Source organism: Lissotriton helveticus, chromosome 5_1, assembly GCF_964261635.1.
Source record: "Lissotriton helveticus chromosome 5_1, aLisHel1.1, whole genome shotgun sequence".
Classification (NCBI taxonomy): domain Eukaryota; kingdom Metazoa; phylum Chordata; class Amphibia; order Caudata; family Salamandridae; genus Lissotriton; species Lissotriton helveticus.
This window is the reverse complement of record NC_136065.1, coordinates 1,375,856,736-1,375,879,434: the sequence shown is the minus strand read 5'-3', so window position 1 is coordinate 1,375,879,434 and position 22,699 is coordinate 1,375,856,736. Positions and strand designations below refer to the sequence as shown.

Below are 22,699 nucleotides of genomic sequence, written 5' to 3'. Positions count from 1 at the left end.
GAAGGAAACTCTTTACATTGAATGGTATAACATGGCAATACGCTAGGCTCACAGTCTCTCCTGTAGCCCATAGGACTGTTTTATGAGGCAGAGGAATCAGTTTGTAAGGATGACATTTTGCGTATGGCTGTGGTTTGAGAGCAGCGTGTCTGTGGTTCAAATGCTGAATTAGTAAGGGTGTGTAACAGCACTGTGTATGCTTTGAAGGAATGTAGTGTCTCACGTTTTGTACCACTATTTGTTTAGTGAGCATATGTCACTAAAAGCACGTATAGCACGTTTGAATGTGACTAGTTCAGTTTTGGTGAGCAGGGCAATTGTGTAGTTTTATGTTTGTGCGAGGGTGTAGTTGTGCAAATTGCATAGTTATCTGGCTAGATATTAGCATGGTGCAATTAATTAAATGTGTTTCAGTTGAACTGACGTGGTCACGAATGCCATATATGTCTGTGGTTTAGTGTTAAAGATGTCAATTAACAGCATTGGTGTTTTCCTTTAAGCTGACCTGGCTTGCTTCAGTTGGTAACATACGAGACACATATACCTAGCTGATGGCTGCTGTGGACATGTGATTTGTGCATTCCTTTGGCTCCCCTTTGGTGTAGTCAGGTGCCCTATACTTCTTTGTGTCCAAGTAGTAAAACAGTTGAATAGGGCTTACGTGACCACAAAGAAAGATTTTGGGCCTCACAAGAGTTTAGTTAATAGAGATATCAGTAAAACGCAATGTGCCTTGCCTGAAGCACAACTTAACCAATGTACATATTGTTTCTTAATTTGTGTGTAGACTAGTTTAGTTATAGAGATATCAGTAAAACACAATGTGCCTTGCCTGAACCACAACTTAACCAATGTACATATTGTTTCTTAATTTGTGTGTAGACTACAGCTTGCAGAGTACTGCTTGCAGAACTTGGCTTAGCACCCCTGGATCTGTCAGCACAACCCTACTATGTGCACCCACTCAGGCTGCTGAGGCGGGCTGAATCTGAACAAAGTAAAATGGTGCATGCGTAAGAACTGCTCCCCCTATTCCTGCTCCTGGCAGTGACCAGCATGGCGTGGTTTGACTGGTTCAGTAATAGAGTTGTGCCATGCTAAGAGTTGAAGTGTATGGCTCAAAGGCCAGAGTCTCAAAGCTAGTGAAACCGTTTTGTGCTGCAGGTCAGGTCAGAGATGAGCGGCACACTTCAAGTCTTTTTGGCCCAATTTGCTAGCCATTTGTCTATGGAATGTTTTTTTCTTAAAGATCATATATTATGGTGCTTCCTATAAAATGGCTATTCACTCATCTCTGTGAAATCTGTAGCCACTTTGCATAATAGCATAATACTTAGTTCTCTCTGATCTTGTTTAACATGATTAACCTGTTTCCATTTAATTTTCTTACAATTGAAGTATTGGAATGTTTAATGTGTGCCATATCAGAGTCAAAGGCTTTTTAGCAAATGTAAGGGAAAGTATTGCTATAAAATGCACTAATGAATAATATTGTTTCAAATTTTTGTCTGATGTGTCAACCCCACTCTTGAAACTTTCTGGGGGGAAACAAACTCCTCAAATCTCTGCAAATCACATCAGGTAGTATACCTGATTCCAGTCAGAGTCTATGCAGGCGCAGCAGGCGGTGCAGTTGGTTGAAGAGGATCATGCAAATAGTAAAAAAAGAAGGGCAGGGGCCTCCTGAGAACAATTTTAGTCACTTGCACTTTTTTTTCATACCAGTTCAGTGCAGGGTGTGAGGAGCGCTAACATAGATTCCCGCACAGGGCGCCACCAACCCTAAAGCCGGCCCTGGGTTTAGGGCACGCATGGCATTTTACCCTGAAGCCCAATTGGGGAAGTTGGACAATTGAGGGGTCCTGGTATGTGGATAAAGCCCTCTTGATGGGATGTTCGATTTTTTGTACCCTGGTTGAACGCTTCAGCACATTCTTGCAATGGCTTTTTATGCAGGGAACAGGTCACGAAAGGGTGACACACTATCTCAATGACTTTTTGATGGTCAAAAACTCCAGTTTGGTGGACTGCCAGCAGCTACTGGCTAGTTTTCAGTAGCTCTAGGTAGACATAGGGGTCCCCTTGGCCCCAGAAAAAACTGTGGGACCAGTGAATACCATTTATTTTCTAGAAATCGAATTGGATGGAGTGGCAATGAAAGCATTCCTTCTGCAGGAAAATATGTTGGGCATGCAGGTCAGGAAGGACCAAGTACTCTTGGGACACCTAAACTTTGCATGTAGAAGTAGTGTGGGCAGGTAGAACCTTCTGAAGAAGGCTGGGCTTAGCACTTGCAGTCTGTCCCTACCACACCATCATGTTAGGTTGTCTATGAGGGTTAAGGCAGACCTGTGGATTTGGAGAGTTTTTTGGATCACTTAATGGCATTCCAATGTGCACATTGCAGGACCTTGACTGGGATGTGCACATTTTTTCAGACGCCTCAGGTGGCATAGGCTTTGATTTGTATGCTGGAATGCTGGTGTGCTAACAATTGGTGAGTTTTAAAAGTCTTTGGGGCATTCTAGTTGAAGGAGTAATTGTGTGTCATCTGCATAGTTATAGCATGTGAGGTGAAATTGATTGATCAGTGCCGGTAATTACTTCATGTAGAAGTTGAAAGGCATGGTTGAGATATTACCATGAGGGACCCCTGCTTTTGTGAAGTACGGTTTGGAAGAGAAAAGGGGGTATGGATGACATTAGTTCTGTTGTGAAGGTAGGATGTGATCCAGTCGAGAGCAGTCCCCTCTATGCTGGCTTCGTAGAGTCTTTATATCAGAGTGTCATGGTCAACCGTGTCAAAGGCAGCTGAGAAGTCCAAGAGAAATAGTGCAGAAACCCTATGTCGGTCATCTGTGGTCTTAAGGTCATCCTAGATGGCAACAAGGGCAGATTCTGTACATCTTCCTGGACAGAATCCCATTTGGAAGTCTGAAAGTAAGGCATTATTTCAATGAGTTGTGAAATTTGGGTGAATCCTGCTTTTCTACAGTTTGCCCAGGAAAGGTCCATTTGTAATCAGTCTGTAGTTGTCAGGGTTCAGTGGGTCCAGGTTTGTTTTCTTCAGTAATGGGCGTATGAATTACTTTTTTAGTTCTTCTGGAAATATTCCAGTAGTTAAGGAATTGTTGATAATTCTTACTGGTGTGGCAGCAGAGATTTAGAAGAATTTTCTTGAAGGTTTGTGGTGGACAGGGGTCAGAAGATCCACCAGCAGGTCTGCTTGCTTTGAGCATGTCCATGTCTTGAGGAAAGCTGTGAGGGTGATGGGACTGGTGGCTGTGGACTTTGTTACACATTCCTTTAGGATTGGGGCAGTGACAGAGGCAGGTAGGAGAGGGTAGTCTAGGGAGCAAATAATAGGGCTAGGCAGGTGATCGTCGGAATGTTACTGTAGGTATGTTAGAGCTGAGGTCACAATGATGTGTTTTCACTGTTTTCTTTTTGGGGTTCAGCTCCTGATCATGATTTTAATAAAGGCATGGAGGCTAATTTTATGCATGATACTTTATTGCTCCCCAAACAGCAGCAACAAATACTAGAATTTAGAATACACATAACTTCTAGAATGTTGAACATGCATATACAATCAGAACTGGCAGCCATCTTCCTCTTTTGTTGCTGCTCAGACACAGATAAGTCATAATTTAATTTGCTCTCAAAAATTAGATTGTTGTATAAGTATTTAGTGTTTATAATTACATGGGAAATGTTATTAATAGTTTTCAAAGAGGATTTAATAGATAGTCATAGTTATTTTAAAGGTAAGGTTTATTATTTATAAGTAAGACATTCATTAATGTATTATTTTTTAATGTAAACGATCTTACGATCTATAGAGGATATCATGTAAATTTTATAAATATTAGGGTTAAATGATTTAGAGTTGTGGCTTAAATCAGGAATGATTACTATTTGGGTTTGTCAGTTGAGCAGAGCGTGTGGCGCGGTTTGTTGCGCTCGGCAGGTAGATACAGAGGCATGGATCGAGCTTCTTTGACGAAGGAGAGCGCATGCGGAGCTAGCGTGCTGGAAATGAAGAAGTTGGATCGGGCGTGGAGCTAGCATGCTGAAATTGGAATTAATTGTGTAACAAGGAGGACGCCGAACACATGTAATGTGCGGCGGCCATTTTGTTAAATTGAGAAAGTGTTTTTGAAGTATAGGTCTTATTTGGCGGCCATATTTTGGGATAAAAACGGAGTCTGACAGATCGCAAGTCAGTTTCTGTCAGACTTCGTTTAGGAGTTCAAGTGCAGGTCGAGATTCATAACGAGAGATGGGAGGTTTGACAGTTGAAACAAGTTAATAGTGTTAAGTGAGGAGGAATTTTAATACAGATAAGGAAAGCTTTAAGCAGTATTGTGATCAATTTGTATAGGAAGTTTATAAAGGTTGTAAGTTATTTATTAGGTTTGGTTTTGAAGGTGCCGCTCGCCAGAGAGACTTGCTGCTGAAAGGACTTCCTAGCGCTTTTCCAAACCCTCATTGCCGTTGCTGCAGGAGCAGCCTTCCAGTGCCATACCTGCCGGAGACCCTGTGAGAGGAGACGCGAGGCCGCAGCGGAGGTGAGAGGCGCGGCCCGGGGACTGCGAGGGACAGCGTTAGTAACATCAGCTGTTCCCTCTTCCCGCGTGAGCCGCGCCCCCTCCCAGTGCCCCGCCCCCTACAGGCTGTTAAAACCTCTCGCGGCCCCCGCTCCGCGGGTGCCGCTCGCCAGAGAGACTTGCTGCTGAAAGGACTTCCTAGCGCTTTTCCAAACCCTCATTGCCGTTGCTGCAGGAGCAGCCTTCCAGTGCCATACCTGCCGGAGACCCTGTGAGAGGAGACGCGAGGCCGCAGCGGAGGTGAGAGGCGCGGCCCGGGGACTGCGAGGGACAGCGTTAGTAACATCAGCTGTTCCCTCTTCCCGCGTGAGCCGTGCCCCCTCCCAGTGCCCCGCCCCCTACAGGCTGTTAAAACCTCTCGCGGCCCCCGCTCCGCGGGTGCCGCTCGCCAGAGAGACTTGCTGCTGAAAGGACTTCCTAGCGCTTTTCCAAACCCTCATTGCCGTTGCTGCAGGAGCAGCCTTCCAGTGCCATACCTGCCGGAGACCCTGTGAGAGGAGACGCGAGGCCGCAGCGGAGGTGAGAGGCGCGGCCCGGGGACTGCGAGGGACAGCGTTAGTAACATCAGCTGTTCCCTCTTCCCGCGTGAGCCGCGCCCCCTCCCAGTGCCCCGCCCCCTACAGGCTGTTAAAACCTCTCGCGGCCCCCGCTCCGCGGGTGCCGCTCGCCAGAGAGACTTGCTGCTGAAAGGACTTCCTAGCGCTTTTCCAAACCCTCATTGCCGTTGCTGCAGGAGCAGCCTTCCAGTGCCATACCTGCCGGAGACCCTGTGAGAGGAGACGCGAGGCCGCAGCGGAGGTGAGAGGCGCGGCCCGGGGACTGCGAGGGACAGCGTTAGTAACATCAGCTGTTCCCTCTTCCCGCGTGAGCCGCGCCCCCTCCCAGTGCCCCGCCCCTTCGCTACACCTCACTTACTTAAACAGGGCCTACTACGCGCATCGCGGGACGCGCGCGGGCGAAGCCCGGGCCAAGGGCGGGCCCGTTGTTGCCCGTTAGTGCCCGATAGAGACCGGACCGGGCCATCCCTCTTACATCGACGACCCTCCACCAAATAAGCATGTCGCCAAAAACTAGAAGTGCCTCCAAACCCAAATCCAAACATGCACAGGAGGTAGCACAAGTAACTGGCCCTATTGACCTTTTTATATCACGGGTTAATGATACGATAAACCAAAGCATAGCATTAATGGAAAAGAGAGTCTCAATGGATCTTATGAGCGCAAATGCCAAGCGCTCATCACTTGGCGCGATAGCGAACGCTGCATCCCCAATCAATCTGACCTCCCAAAACAGCTCACTTCTAGTGCCTCTTCCAATCACAGAACTTAACACTGTCCCTTCAGTAGTCGATCTGTCAGTCACGCATTCAGAGTCGGATTCTTCAATAACATCAGAAGACCTGGAAGCAACCCCCGACTTAGCTGGATGTCAAACCCAAGGGGATATCCAAACCATCGATAACCTGCCCCAGCATGAAGAGAGAGAAAGGGCAACATCGGAGACTCGACTATCAATTAGGGAAAAAACAAAAAGCTCACCCATGACCCATTCAAACTCCTCATGCTCCAATAGCGTATTGCATATTCCTGACTCCACTCTTCCACACAAGGCAATCTCCAACAATAACACATCTGAGCAATGTAAGACCTGCAGAATTACATCACAAGTGCTCACCACTACCAAAGACCTACTCTATCAATACCTAAAGCCCATTCAGTTGAGCATTAGAAATCTCGAAGCTCAACTGACAATAATATCGGCCACTCTCCTAGACACAAATACTAGGATAGATGTAAAGGGCCAGCGGAATACCTCACACCCACCAGTAAATCAAAACCAAAAACACATACAGAAAACAGTTAATCCTTCTAACGCAACATCCGCAGTACAGAAGAACTCAAACCCACCGTCTACCACACCCAACCCAATAGCAAACATGCCTTATCCTCAGCAGGAGAAACCACCACAACAAAAAGTACAGCAGGCAACTACCAAAGGCAAGATCACGGCACATACCCCATGTCCAGCACTAAACCCTGACTCCGGTAGAATTCCCACAGAGAATCTTGTTTCCCAGCCCACGGATCCTCCACCTCCCCAAAAAACACCCAAGATCATATCGGAAACTACCCCGAAAAAATTCCCTACAGTTAGGCGTCCAGTCCACTTGCCCCCTGAAGCGACACCGTATACAATAGTTTTAACAGGAGTACCCGAGTTAGCAGAAGACACCCCAGAAACTGCATGGTCACTTAAAAACAAGACCATGCAGTGGCTCAGCATAAACAGACCTCTCGAATCACACCTATCAGGAGGGATCACGTCAGCACGCAGGGTAGTCTGGATAGGCAAAACCAAGAAAACAATACGCGGTGACTGCATCATTGTAACATGCAGAGATCCCGCAACGGTTGACTACATCTGTGCCTGGCCACAACTCGAGAAAAAAGGGGGAATAGACGCCCGCCACCTTTCTCTTTTATTACCCCCCAGTGAAACAACATCACAACCCATCACCCTGGGAATGGTACCATCATCCCAAAGAGCTACGAACCCAGGACCCATGGCGTCAAACAACATGGGGTCGGAGGGATCCCCCATGCGAGTACCTAGACAGGGGAGGCCCAAGAGAAAGGTACGTCGATGGCCAAGCTCCATATTGGCAGGATAGACCCTATCCAGTATACGAGGGTTGGCAGGGTTTCCCGACCCAAAATCGATACGAGTGCCTCGACATGGTCGATTGACCACCTATGGCCGATCCTAGCCAACACATAGTTGCCGTTTCACATCACTCAGTCTCTGATAAGCACCTGATAGTCCCACCAAAATTGCCTAACACACCAGAGACACCAGAGACTCCGACGACCCAATTAAATAACCCTTTGAATCACACTCCCCCCAAAAAACCGGACACGAGCAAAAGATCACTCACCGACCAAGTTTTAGCCGTTGAAATCCCTACCAACCACAAAACAGTACCCGCCATCTCGACAGACAACGAGGCCGTGAGTATAGGCATAGCTTTTTGGAACGTTGCAGGTCTAACTGGCAAAATAACATGCCCTCAATGGCTGGAAATAGCAGGCAGCCACCAAATCTTGTGCCTACAAGAGACCTGGCGTACATCCCCCCTCCATCTAGCGGGATATAAGACATTCTTCACCAAAGCAACGCCTAGCACAATGGGAAGACCAAAAGGTGGACTCACGATCTATTTCTCTAACATCATAGCAGTCACGGTAAAACTTACGAAAGAAACACCTACCTTTCAAATCATTCAAATTACCCACCAGACCACCGCATCGAGGAATTTATATATACTCATAAATTACTATAACAACGCAGGTACCCTGGACTGCTGTACAAATCTAGACGAAATGGTGGCCCATATATCCACACTACAAAGCGCGAACCTAAGCGCGACAATAAAATACATCTGGGGAGGTGATTTCAACCACCCATTATGTCCAAACCATAAAATCGGAATTTGCGGCTTACAATCCGAAACCGGTAATCCCATCCCTCATTTCGCACACACTGAAAGCGGAAACAAGCTAAATGAAATTTTATTCACCTTGGACCTAGACTTTGTGAACGAACTAGTGGACCCGGCCCAGGAATTTTTACCCACCTTCCATGGGCGAGGTTGCACGTCCACCATTGATTTCATCTTAGCCTCTAATACGTGTAAAAGATCGCTAAAAAACTACAAAGTAGGGTCCAGTCCGATTAGTGATCACTATCCCCTGAGCGTGGAGCTCATAATGGAGAAAGCGGGCGCCTACACAACAAAAACCAGTTCCCTTGACCAACAATCATTAACATTAAAGAAGAAGAACGGGTACGCCATCAAATGGGCGAAAGTTGACCCGGAAGTGATCTCACAAAGGATACTTGGAAAAACGCACCCCTGGTTAAGGGACTGCTTGTCCGCAGATGCCTCCCCTGAACAAATCATTACCTCTTTCCATAACATTCAAGGGGCAATAAGAGATGAGTTATTCAAACACACGGCAAACAAACCTAAACTCCAAACTAAAAGATGGTTTAATTCAGACTGCAGAAAGGCCCTCACGTCCCTAAAAAAAGCCCTCCGGCAGAAACCACGAGATGTTCAACTAATTTCACTTCGGAGGAAAACGTACAACGAAGCTAGGAAAAACCGAAGGTACCAGATAAAGAGAGACCTTTGGTGCCAACTACACGAAAGCGCACTAAAAAGGACAGCATCACATTTTGGCAGACCATCAGATCACCTTTTTTAGACAACAATACTGATCCATACCACCTCGATGTAGCAGTAACTGAGAACGACTGGGTTTACCACTTCACAAAAATTTTTGGCTCACCACTTGACATACCTCAAATAGAACGTGAGGATGAAGCAGAGAAAAATTTTCTTCCCATCGATCTACGCTTCACTGTCACCGAGGTTAGAAAGGCAATCAAAGCGTCAAAAACTGGCAAGGCTCCCGGCCCAGACGGGGTACCTATGGACTTGTTTTTATATAATAGTGATTATTGGTCGCTAATAATAACCCGGGTAATGTCTGCAGTCGCTGAAATCGGTCTCCTTCCTTCATGGTCATCATCCACCCTCTTGCCAATATTTAAGAAAGGGGACCGCAACGATCCCGCGTGCTACCGGCCGATCTCCCTTCTGGATTCCACGGGCAAAATTGCAGGCCGACTACTCCTGGACCGATTACAATCCTGGGCCCAGGTAAACAACATCTTCACAGACCTGCAATACGGTTTCCAGAAGGGGCTCGGAACGGTGGAGCAGGCCCTAAACCTGACCCTCCTGGCCGGGAAATACGCTCACGCCAAAGATGGGAAAATCTACCTGGTTTACGTAGACCTGAGCGCGGCTTTCGACTGCGTTCAGCACGCAAAGCTGTGGGATATCATGTCCAACCTTGGAGTAGACCCACCGATATTGGCCTTCCTCAGGGGTCTATATACCAACGCAGAAGGCCGAGTGCGTTATGGCATCGGCGGCGAACTATCACGTTCCTTTAAAATCACTCGAGGAGTAAGGCAAGGGTGTGTACTGGCTCCCTTCCTATTCAATCTTTACACCAACGGGATTGAAAAAGCCATGTTGGAAGGGAGCCAGGACCTCCCACAGATAGCACGCCGCCCTATACCCATTCTCCTTTATGCCGACGACTCGATCATCCTGGCCCGAACAGCTAACCAACTCCAACGACAGCTGAACAAATACGTGACGTTTATGGACTCTCTGGGTCTAAAAGTAAACACAAAGAAAACATTTACAATGACCATAGGACCCAAACACGGACCTTCAAAATCCATACACATAAATAACACCAAGCTGGAAAAAGCAACAGTATACCCCTATCTGGGTATACTTGTGGACGATTCAATGACCTGGCGTAAAGCCATTGAAGCCAGAAACCTCAACTTCCGTCGAGCAACATCAGCACTCTGTGCCTTTTCCAGGAAACTCGGCAAACCAGCCCCTTCCGAACTGCTAACGTTATACTATGCAAAGTGCTACAGTGTGGCTAGCTACGGAGCAGGAATCTGGGGATACGGAAACATTAACCAGCTACAGGTAACGGAGAACGCCTTTATTAAGTACGTTCTGGCCCTTCCCCAAAGCTCTCCGATCTTAGCCTCACATCGAGAGCTAGGGATGGAATTTGTGACAGACACCATACGCTGCCAGCCTCTCATTCTTTGGCATCGCATATGGTGCAATCCTGAAACCCATATAACACGCTCTCTCATCGCCGATTGCCTTAGCCTAGCTCACTGGAGGAAAATTCCCTGGCTCAACTACATTTTTAAATTTTTTCAAGACCTAGATCGGGAGCAATACTTTCTTGATCCTCCCTCAATAGAAGACATTTCAAAGAAACAGCTTAAAGAACTATGCATGGGCCATTTAAGAGAACTTCGCAATCAGGCTGAGATTGTAAAAACACAAAACGAAAAAATCAGCCTATTGCAACCAGAGAAACTGATACAGCCCTACCTAACGTTCTTTCTTTCGAACTATGAAAAGTTTCTATTGACAAGACTCCGGTTCGACCTTTTTTTCCGCTTGGTCTCATTTCCGGAACAGAATAACTGGTCTCGGAATCTGATTTGTTGTCCATGTGACGGGGCCTCCAAGCAATCAACGGTCCATGTCACACTGTTCTGTAAATACTACAGCGTAGCCAGGAAAAAATGGATTTTTCCCCTTCTTCGTTCAAGCGGTCTTAGAAGCACATATCCAGCGCTTGTTTATCTCCAGTCACCGGTAAACCCGCACGAAGCCAAAATGACATCGACTTTTTAAAAAAAAGTAATGAAAACCCGTCAGGGCATTGTTTTATGAACCATAAACATGTGAATTTCTGTACAAAACTGATGATTTTTGTAAAAGTGTACTTTTTATGATTATGTAAATTTTTATAATCGAATAAAAGTTTATGAAACCTGAATAATTCATTAGAGTTGAAAAATGGAAGGTGCAGAGGGAAGTTTTGAGGAAAGAATGAAGAGCTACATGGATAAATGCCACATTACCCTCCGGGCCTTGTTATAAAATTGTAGATCTCCGGTGAAATTCCAGGCAGCAGTGGATCTTTGTAACGTCGTCAAGGTATGTATATTTCAAATATACACAAAATGCATATCCTCAGCAACAACCGACAATAATGGTCATTAAATCTAGAAAAAAAAACCTCAATACTTCCATTAATCAGCAATTTTGTACAACATCGGCGATCTTGTCAGAATAATTCTCTTCTCTGGCAGATGTTGTCAAAGTTCAGATATGCCAAATTCCTTGCGAAAGGAGAAATTCTTTAAAAATAAATACATTTAAAAAAATTAAATATTGGGCAATGGATCGGTGCCCGCTTGTAGCCAGTGTAGGGAAGAGCATCCGTATGAATAATGAAAAGGCAGGAATGGATGGATGCTTCAAGGAGGTTTATTCAGGTGATGCACATCTGATCCATCCGTAAGTTACCAGTAGAATAAATCCAACTGTAAGACATCCCACCTCCCGACCTTCCATAACATTTGAAGCATTACAACCTGGTCAGAGTGAGGCAGTCACGAGCTGTGACAAAGCATCACACTCGTGACAGCCAAGCTCCATACACACAACAGTCTGTATGCCTTTTTTGGTATATATCAAACAATAAAAATGAAACTGAAACCTGCCAACATAGCACCCAGAGACACTGACGTGTTTCTGTTTCTAGTAATGTGTAGCATTGGGTACAATTTTGTGATTAAAGTACGTTCTTTATAGAAATGATCAGTCGCGGCCGGCATGTCTCGCGGGTGGGTGGGGCGGGGGAGGGGGTCGCGCGCTGGGGTTAATTTAATTATAAAAAACAATTAAACTTACCATTTCCTCCAGTCCCGTGTCGCGTCTCTTCTCTCAGGCAGCTTCCCTCCCCTCTCCTAAGCCAATCACAACGCTGCAATGGCAGCGTTGTGATTTGGCTAGGACGCCAACCCCATGGGGAGGCCGTTTTCTCTATGTAGGCTGCATTCAGCCTACATAGAGAAAATGCAGCATGCATATAACTGGTTTGGTCGGCCCTGGGGCTGACCAAACAGTCAGCGCACTAAGAGTGGGCAAGCCACTCCTGCAGGACCGCCCACCCACCCTCCCCAACCAGGTATACCCTTCTGCTTTCTCGCAGTGCGACAAGCAGAAACATAAAATGGTTTTTAAAATACCATTTTATGTTTCTGTTTCTCGCACTGCATGAAAGCAGTGGTGCGACGCTCCTCCACCCATGTGGAGGAGCCACCCATGGAAATGATATGAACTTGGTTGGTCATTGCATTGTTGGGTTCATTGATTGTTGAGTTTGAGCATCTCCACGAAAAGCCTGCACGCCCCTGAGAGTCACGTACAGAAGCGCTGTACTTGCCCCAGTTTGCAGTGCCTTAGTAGGACCAATCCTTGGATATCCGAAGCAAACCACCACAACTCCCAATAGCCCTGCCCCAAGTCCCTTCAAATGTGGTCAGACTCATGGGTGTTATTCATGCACCGAGCTATCCAGAGTGGATGTCACCTATCAATGAGACTCCAATGTTGTTGGGGTTTTTTTTTAGTGCTCATTCTGCCAATTTACTTGTTGGCTATACTCCCATCCTTCTCTGGTGCACCAGGCCAGGTTGGAGTCATTCCACTCAAGAGAGAACATATGTTTCCACTTCCACCCTTCTCTGGAGTGCCGTAACACGGAAGGCAACAGGACTGGTGGCTAAACAATGAGACTCCAATGTTGTGCAACATGAAAAGGGTGATTAATTTGTCTACCATGTTAGTAGAATTGGGTATATTCTAGAATGTCCTGAAGTCCTCCTCTCGAATGGATCTCAAATTAAGGTGAAACCAGATGTTTAAGAGGGTGATCCCGTTAGAGTGAACTAAGAAAAACATTATTTTGATGGGTAATGCAGTTTTGCAATGATGTTGAGACTATGAAAGCCCATGGAAGCATTTTGCGTTTTAGGAGGGTGAATATCATGAAAAAGAGGGTGACACTCGCCAAAAATGAGGATGACTTGACGGGTATGAATGGATAGTCAGATCTAATGAAATCAAGGTATTAAAGGTATTTTTATTATCAGTGTTTTTCTGTGTATCCCTTAGCGCCACGAGACACTGTGAGCAGAGCGAGGAAAAACAAATGTGGAACCAAAGAGAACACAACGAGTTTCAAGCAAGGCACCTACTAACAAGAGAAAAGAGGATTGTATTTATTTATTTTTACATCACTCACGGAAAAACGAACTAATTTTCTATGGCGTTACTTTTATAGCATGGAACGCCAAAAAGTAATATTTGTCCTCGGAAATAACGACAAATTGTAGGATGAAAGTCTCGCGCATCTTGGGTTTTGTTAACTTCATATTTGAAGCGTGTAAAAATGAATGTTAAAAAGCTACGTTTTTACGGTTGAGGCAAAGGTAGTTCAAATGACACTTGACACTGAAAACAGAGAGGATTTCTGTGTTCAGTGAATGGGGGGGCAGCAGCGCGAGCCATCGAGCGCAGCCAGGGCTGGGCGCTGCGCGAGCGAGGGGCGGGCTGCAGGTCACGTGGCAGGAAGCAGCTGCTGTGCGCTGCGCCGGTTGTTGTACTGTAGGTACAGTGAGACTGGGAGCGAAGGCTGCGGCGGAGGGGCCGCCCCATAGCAGATGGTGAGTGGACGCAGGGAAACCGTAGGAAGGGAGCCCTCGTACACGCAGGTCCGTGCGGGGGGCATGTGAGACAGTCGGACGCTGAGGAGAGGCACCCTTTTCAGGGAGGATGAGTACAGTCCTTCGGCTCGGGGATGGTGCGCTCATAAAACATGCGCGAGGAAGGGCCACTGAACTTTCCCCGGGGCTGGGCTGTGGTGTAGTGGGGTGGGTGGGAGAAGGGAGCCAGGCAGCAGGTCCAGTTTTCCAGGACCTTCAGTGTGTCTTATTGGTCTACCCTCCTAGAAACTTGTTTCACCCTCCGGTAGACCCCAGTGGGCTCAGTATCCCAGCCAAGCTTCGTTACAGGTCCACTCCTTGGACCCTCCCCCGCAAGTTCCATGCAAAGTCACCTTGGTGAAGGTATGTGCTGCCTTGATGGTATGTGCGTAAAAGAACGGTGGAAACACACTTTAGTGTACAAGAGAAAGGACTTACATACGAGACCGTACACACTGCCTCACCGCATCCACGTATCATGAAATAAAGACCGGGGCAAGTGTCTTCCTCAGAATGCTGCACATGCACACTCCGCAGCCAGAGTGTTTTTCGTCCAGTCATCATGAGGGGACACACGCTGATGGGAGTACTAGTAGTTTGTCGAGATGCCTCGGTACATCCACACAGCTTGAAGAATGTCATTCAACAAAACTCAGAATGAATTCACACCGATGTTCTAACTAAGAGGCGCCACATGGCAGGAAAAGTAACTTCAAGTTAATACAAATAACAGCCATCTAGTGTTTTAAGCGCAACACTGTTCAGGCTACTATGCGGAACTAGGAACTGCCTTTCGTTCCTCAGTTATTGAGCATCCCTACTTTTACACCCTGTTCCCCTCATGCTCATTCCATCATTTCATTTGAGCTCTCATCACGTCAGACTTCACGGCCATCATTATTTCTAGAACCATTTTAATGCACTTTCTGTGTTCACAACATTTTTATTGTATTCTCTTCCTTTCCCAGTAACCTATGACATAGTGCCCACACCGTCACCCGCTCCTCCCCCGCACTTGAAACTACTATACTATATACTGATCCAGCGGCCTATAGAAAATATATCATAAACAACGCTACCCAATTTCATAACCTATAAACAAAATTCTATACTAAATTATGGACCCATTTATAAACCTGACATATTTTGGGCCTACTGAATCAGGTGGTCAGATTAAATCTATATACACATTATCTACAAACTATATACAATTTTATACATCTGTGGAAAGAATATTGTCATTAGAATAAAACTTAACCATTTAAACGACCACCATTGGCGACGTGATCTAGCTAATAGTAACCTACTCTTCTGAATAATCAAGACCAGCTTGTTTGTCAAAAGTAAGATTTTATTTACTAAATTATGGTATATAAGTTGATAGTTTTATATATGAATTTTATTAGCATTGAAGCAAGCATGATTGTAAAGAAACGTAAGAAAAATACAATTTAAGCAAGTGAATCAAATTTAAAGTGAATATTTAAAGTTTAGCATTTCTAAAACCTGAGTCCCTAACTAAGCTAAATAGATAGAAATTAAAGTAAAGTTCTTTGAGGATTCTTACGTGCTCCACGCAATGTCCGACAGCACTTCACCCTCATCGGAAAGTCAGAAAGCAGCAGCCAGCCCATCCCTAGGGGCATGACTTTTTATACCTTTCTACGCTAACTAAACTACGCAAAGGAAAGTTTTCAGAAATCTTCGACGTCCCATTGGCTGAGAGTGACAAGTGACATGTCACCCACATTTCAAAAGTTCCATTAGGTCACTTTTCTTAAGGACCATTGTCTTTTCTGTATGCAACCAGGAGCTTCCTAGGTTTGCTACAAATGTCTCATTGCTTCCAATTGACTTCCGCGGATGCCAAGTTAAGGGCTGACAAAATGTTCTTTTTCGACCTTGGCCATGTCCGACAGAATGATGATAGCACGTCAACTTTTGCTTTGTGAACGCAGCTTTTGACGAACATTTTATTTCAGAATGGGCGTCTCATGACTTTTGCAGAAGTAAAATTCAGCTTTTTGTAGCTCGAGCAGGCTAGGCCCAAAAGCAGGCAACTTATGCTTTCTAGTATAAAACAAACACAAGAAAAGTATTAATGTAAGAAATAATGTAGATTCTGTATCCAACCCAAGATTTACTAATTAATTAACCCACCCGATTAATCAAATGTTACCTAGCCAATGCAAACAAATAAAGCAGCGTTTATATCTACCAGTCTTCAATAATCCTTGAGACTTATATGCACCTAGAATAGTGGAAAATGACATCACACATATAAGGAAAAGCAAAACAAGCACATGCTTCTTTTAAGTTTGCAGCAGTTAGTAATGACAAAAACAAAAACAATAAATTATTTTATTATTTTGCACGAACAAAAAGATGCAACAATTATGCACGTTTATGAGCACACATGTTAGTCCCCCCATGTGTAAAGTTTAATCTAAGTTGTATTAGTACGACATATCACAAATCATTAATATTATTATTCATGTTATGGAAATGTGACTTCACGAGTTTAAACAAAATTTTGTTTTCTATCTCGCTCCATCAACTCCCTCATCTGGTGATTAACAAATCACCACACCAGCACTCAAAATTTTGGTAATTTAAATTTCTAAGAAATCGATTCAAATTCATTTGTATCAGTAAACCTAAAAGTCTGTTTCTGCATAATCTTTGGAATTAGCATAACGCTCTCTATGTAACTCCTGTAATTCGATCTCCCTTTCTTCTTCTTTTCTAAGTTTATAGATTCTTTTCTTTTCTTTCAACTGTTTCTTTCTTTTATGTAACAAACAACCTATTTTGGTCAAAATAAAAATGAATATTATTATAATCAAAGGTGCCAAAATCTTGCCAAGAATTGAACTTCCGATATCATGAAACCAGTTTTTAATTGCTTGAAACCTTTTTGAAAGTTTCCCTGTAAAATCATCTTCTTCTAAAGGAATTATCTCTGAATGCATTTGTGTAATATTCTTAATATACATTTCAATATTCTTACTTTCGTCAGGTATATATGTACAACAATGTTGTACATGTAAAATGCCACAGACTCCTCCCTCTTTTGCTAGGAGTATGTCTAAAGCAAGGCGATCTTGAATTACCATGGATCTAATTGCAATAACTTCAACATTTACTAATTGAAACCCATCAGCTGTGTCAGTTGATAATCTATCAACTATAGTGGATAATTTTCTAATTCTTCCTGCATTTAAGGTTATACCAACAAAAGGTATTACTGCTTGAAAAATATCTCCCAGAACTTCAGTAAAAGTTTTTCTTTTAACTCTATTTACATAATTATGAATTTTAAACAATCCTTCTGAATCTCTGTCAACATGAAACACTTTAGGAAAAACAATTCCCACATAACAAGTTCCATACCAGTGGTCTGGAAGGTTGTAGTAGGCTTTGTCACCACAAACAAAATAAATCCCAGGAAAGATTGGATCCTTTCCACCTTTGAATCCCCAACCTCCCAAAATCTGATAAGTATCTTCACAGTTACTTGCACCTACAAAGTAATTATCAAAAAGTGTATTATCTCTTCTAATGCAAAGCTTTCCACTAACTGGTTTGTCTATGTGAATTGCAATATTTTCAAGCATTTTGCCATTTAACTTCTCATCCTCTTTCTGCCAGAAACTTGATTTAGTCTGCTTGACTAATTCATTCCTCTTATAAATTGCTCTTCTCTCCTCAACCATATTCAAAAATTTCTTTCCTTCAGCACTTAATTTGCAAGTTAGATTATTTTTATAAGCATACTCATAAGTAAGTTCGTTAGTAACAAGGAAAAATTCTCTCATTTGCTTTGCTTTCTTATGCTTATTTAAAGCATTTTCAATCTTAATATTTGCAAAAATTTCATCATAATTTGAATAGTAATATTCTAAACGTCCAGTTTGATAAAATAAACTAGTTAACACACTACATGTTACAGCATAAGTGAGAGGAAGCATATTATATGTTACTCCCTCAGAAACAGAAGCAGGTAACTTAACGCAGACGTAGCAGTCTTTTGCATCCATTACCTTAACATATTCACTCAATAGCTTTGTGAATGTATTACTTGAAAAATCACCAATTGATTTATCTTGATGAATATTAGGCTGATGATCAATAACTTTTGCAGACGCACTATGTTTAGTTTGGCTAACCAGAGCTTTGCTTGTTATGTTAACTTTGTGTAATTCTCTATTCATCTCCAAAGGGATAATCACAGCTAAAACCAACCAGAGCAGAATTAAAATGAGCAGACACACCAGAGTCATCTTACAGCATCTTTTAAAAACAGAACACTTTGAAGTGCTCTCCTTAACATAAGGCATTTTTGGTTAAATTTAGCCTAAAAATAAAAATAAAATAAATTTTGAAATTCTAAATTTATATTTACACCCCCCTTTTAAAATATTTTTTTTTTTTTTTTTTTTTTTTTTAAAACCCTAAACAAGATTTCTTCGACCTTATGTCATACATAAGTTTTCTTCAACTAAACAGTTTTTCTTCGACCTTGTGTCAACTAACAATTTTTCTTCAGCCTTTTGCCAATTTAATATTTCTGTACTTCAATCATTGTCACTAATTTCTTGGATTTCGTTTTCTTCTTCACTACTATCATATATGTCAATAACAGGTGGAATTACTAAGTAAGTCCACTCAGGAGACTTGTATTTTTGGTTTGGTCTTACTATTCTCTTCCCTTTTCTCGATATCACTTCAATTTTTCTTCCAACTCCAACTTCTTTTCCAGGACTCTTTTGACTACTGATTTCTTCGACTTGTTCTTTTGGTTTCTTAATCAATCTGACTCTCAATCTTCCACCAGGCCAGTAGTCTGCTTTTCTCACGTATTTCTTCTTTGGTTCAGAATTATTTGATTCTGACTTCCAAGTCCTTTTCTTTCTGTTTTCACTTTCACCATCCACGTCACTTTCTTCAGTTTCGTAGTCTGAAATTTCAATTGACTCAGGAACTTCTCTATTCGGCAATTTCACTCCTTCAGGAACTTCACTTTGTCTTCCATCACTGGTACTCGGTAATTCGTCTTCCTCCTCTTCCTCAATTACCCCCAACTTCCCAGATTTCGGATTTTTGTTCCTTACTCCAGAGTTTATTCTCTGCCTTTCGATACTCTCCTGGTCTGAAACTTCTTTTTGTTCTGCTTCTTTGTCTTCAATAGAGACAACCGAATCCTCAGTTATCTTTCCTTTTAACAGATTCTCTTCACCTTCAGAATCTATTTCAATGATTTCTAAGTCTTTTCTTGTTAAATTTCCATTCACTGGCACAGTTTCCAGATGTCGACTTTCTTGTCGATCTTCAGAATCTGGAATTATTTTACTTTCTGTTTCGCCTTCTGCTTCAGAATCAGAATCATCTGTGGTATCACTTTCAACATCAGAACTCTCGGGAGTTGGTACTGGAATAGTATGACTAGGATGAATCCAGCGTTTCAATCCTCTGCACTTTACAGCATTAGTAGTGATCAAAATTATCTGCCTAGGTTTCTGCCATCTAGGAGCTAGACAATTCCTTCTCCGATGTATTTTCGTTCTGACCCAATCGCCAGGTCTCAGATCATGTGTCAAAACCTTTTCATCTGATTGTGCTTCAGTTCCCACCTGATTAGACACAGAAGTTACCATATCAGATAACCTTTTACAGTAATCCAAAATAGCACTGTCATTTATGCTTAACAGTTTACCTACAGGTACAAAAGCTTGCCTCATAACTCTTCCCATTAAAATTTCATGAGGACTCAAACCTGTCTTTTTATCTGGTGTACTTCTTAATGACATCAAAACAAGTGGAAGAGCATCGGTCCACTTTACACCTGTTTCAAGACACATTTTTCCAATTCTGTTTTTAATTGTTCCATTAATTTGTTCAACTACTCCTGATGCCTCTGGTCTGTATGCACAGTGTATTTTCTGCTCAATGCTCAAAGCTTCGCAAATTAACTTCATCAGTTTGTTATCAAAATGGCTTCCTCCATCACTCTCAATAGTGACTGGAAAACCGTACCTTGGGATGATTTCTCTGAGCATTAGTTTTGCTACTGTAATTGAATCACAATGTCGTGTAGGGAAAGCCTCTACCCATCTTGAAAATAAGCAAACAATTACAAGCACATATTTCAAACAATTGTGTAAGGGCATTTCAATGAAATCCATTTGTAACCTGGTAAAGGGACCACCCTCTCGACCAATTATTCCTGTCCCCACCACTGATTTTCTGTTTGGATTCATTTGTTGGCATGACAAACACCTTTGACAAAAAGATTCTGCAATAGTTCTAAACTTAGTATTGAACCATGTTTCTCTGAAAAGTCTAACCATGGAATCTCTTCCCAGATGTGCTGGACCATGATATAATCTGGCCATGTCAGCAATCAAGCAATTTGGTAAGACTACTCTGCCATCTTTGTAAACCCACACTCCATCTTCTTCACGTGGTCTACAATCTGATCTTAACCACAAGTCTTTTTCTTCATCTTCTGCTTCATTTTGTAAATCTCTAATCTCATGCCATGTTTCTACAACTGTTGTTAGCATTAATGAATTTGAATCAGTTTCTTTACTCCTCTCCCGATTGTAAGAATAATTTTTCCTTGCGCAGTATTTAGCTGTTTCATCTGCGAAGGCATTTCCCTTGGAAATATAATCAATTCCTCTAGTGTGTGCTGCACACTTAACAATGGCGATTTCTTTTGGCAATTGTATTGCTTCAATTAATCTCCTAATGAAAACTGCATTTTTGATTGGTGATCCTGCTGATGTCATGTATCCTCTCTGTGACCAGAGTTGTCCATAATCATGCACAACTCCGTACCCATACTGACTATCAGTAATGATGGTAACTCTTATATCCTTTGATATTTCACATGCACGAATTAAAGCAATTAATTCAGCCACTTGTGCTGAACGAACTCCTTCAAGACATGATGCTTCTTCAACATCTGTGACTGTACAAACTGAATATGAAGCTTTTAAGACACCTCCTTCGGATCTTAAGCATGAGCCATCTACAAAGTAGACAAAATCCGATTCAGACAAAGGTCTGTCTTTGATGTCTTTTCTTGGTTTAGTGCAGAATTCCATGACATCTAAACATTCATGTTCTGTTTCAATGTCATCAACAATTTCAGAATCAGGCAGTAATGTAGAAGGATTCAGATTTAAACATCTTGAAATCGAAACATTATCTGCTCCTAGTATGATTTTCTCATACTTTGTCAATCTGCTACTTGTTAAATGCTGAGTCTTACCTCTTGTCAGTAATATTTCTACTGAATGAGGCACAAAAACTTTCACAGGAAATCCCATAATGATCCCCTCACTTTGTTCGAGGCTGATACTTGTAGCTGCAACTGCTTTCAAGCAACCTGGTAATGCTTTTGCAATTGGATCAAGAACTGCAGAGAAGTATGCAATAGGTTTCTTTAAATTTCCGTGTCTCTGAATTAACACAGATAATGCACATCCTTCTCTCTCACTACAATACAGTTCGAAATCTTTCTCATAATTTGGCATACCTAAAGCAGGAGCTTGGCATAAGCTCTTTTTCAGGTTCTCAAAAGAATCCATTTCAGCATCATTGAGAATAATTGGATCTTTTACATCTGACTTTGTCAGTCTTTGTAGTGGTTTTGCAATTACTGAAAATCCACTTATCCATTGTCGACAGTAACCAACCATTCCCAAGAACATTCTGACCTGTCTTTGTGTTCTTGGTGGTAACATTGCTTGAATCATTTTTATTCTCTCTATTGTTACTTGTCTTTTTCCCTTCGCAATTCTGTGACCAAGATATTTTACTTCTTGTTTGCAAAACTGTAGTTTTGCTGGGGACACTTTATGTCCTTCTTCTGCAAGGCGATTTAACAGAATTATTGTGTCTGTCACACAATTTTCTCTTGTCTTTGCAGCTATTAACAAATCATCAATATACTGCACTAGCGTAGACCTACCAGGTAAGTCTAGGTTTTCTAATGATCTTTTTAACAGTTCATTAAAATTTGAAGGACTTTCTGTATAGCCCTGAGGGATTCTTGACCATCCGAGGGTCTTACCTTGGAATCTGAAAGCAAAGATTTCATAACTGTCTGGATGTAAGGGAACAGTAAAGAATGCATTGCAAAGATCAATGACTGTATACCATTCAGCATCGTGTGGAATCTGGAATAGAATTACTGCTGGATTTGGAACCACAGGACAACATGGAACGACAATTTGATTAACCTTTCTCAAATCTTGTACGATTCTAAATGTTCCGTTAGACTTTTTAACTCCCATAATTGGTGAATTACAAGGACTACTCTCCATTTCTTTTAATACACCTTGCTTGATTAATTTTTCAATTATAGGTGTAATACCTTCAATTGTTTCTGTTTTCATTTTATATTGTGGAATGTTTGGAAATTCTATTCCCTGTTTTAATGTAATCTTTACTGGATCTACGTTTTTCATCAGACCCATCTCATTTCCAGTAAAATCCCATATTTCAGATTTCACTGTTTCCTTGAGTTCTTCAGGTAAATCTTTTTCTTCAAATGCAGGAAACAATTTTGTTTCTTCTGCTTCTATCATCATCATTGTCATTCTGTATAAACCATCTTCCTCCATTGTTTGTAACTCAACTCCATCAGGAGAACAATATATTCTACAATTCATTTTACATAGGATGTCTCTGCCCAATAGATTCACTGGACTACTATTACAAACCACAAATCTGTGTTTGTCTTTGTAATTTCCAATTTCAACTGGTACTGGATCAGTTAAGTCAGTTTTAATTTGCTGATTACTTACTCCGACAACTTGGATGGTATCCCCAGAGAGAGG

The 22,699-nt window shown here is 42.5% G+C and overlaps 1 protein-coding gene across 1 annotated transcript in view; it reads left to right on the top strand.

The window, feature by feature from the left end:
• Positions 1–13,688: 13,688 nt before the first annotated feature.
• SMPD2 (sphingomyelin phosphodiesterase 2) overlaps positions 13,689–22,699 on the top strand; it is a 178,693-nt gene continuing 169,682 nt past the window's right edge. Inside the window, exon 1 of the mRNA XM_078644323.1 lies at positions 13,689–13,808. The gene's annotated coding sequence lies outside the window, so the exon portion shown is untranslated. The remainder of the gene's footprint in view (positions 13,809–22,699) is intronic.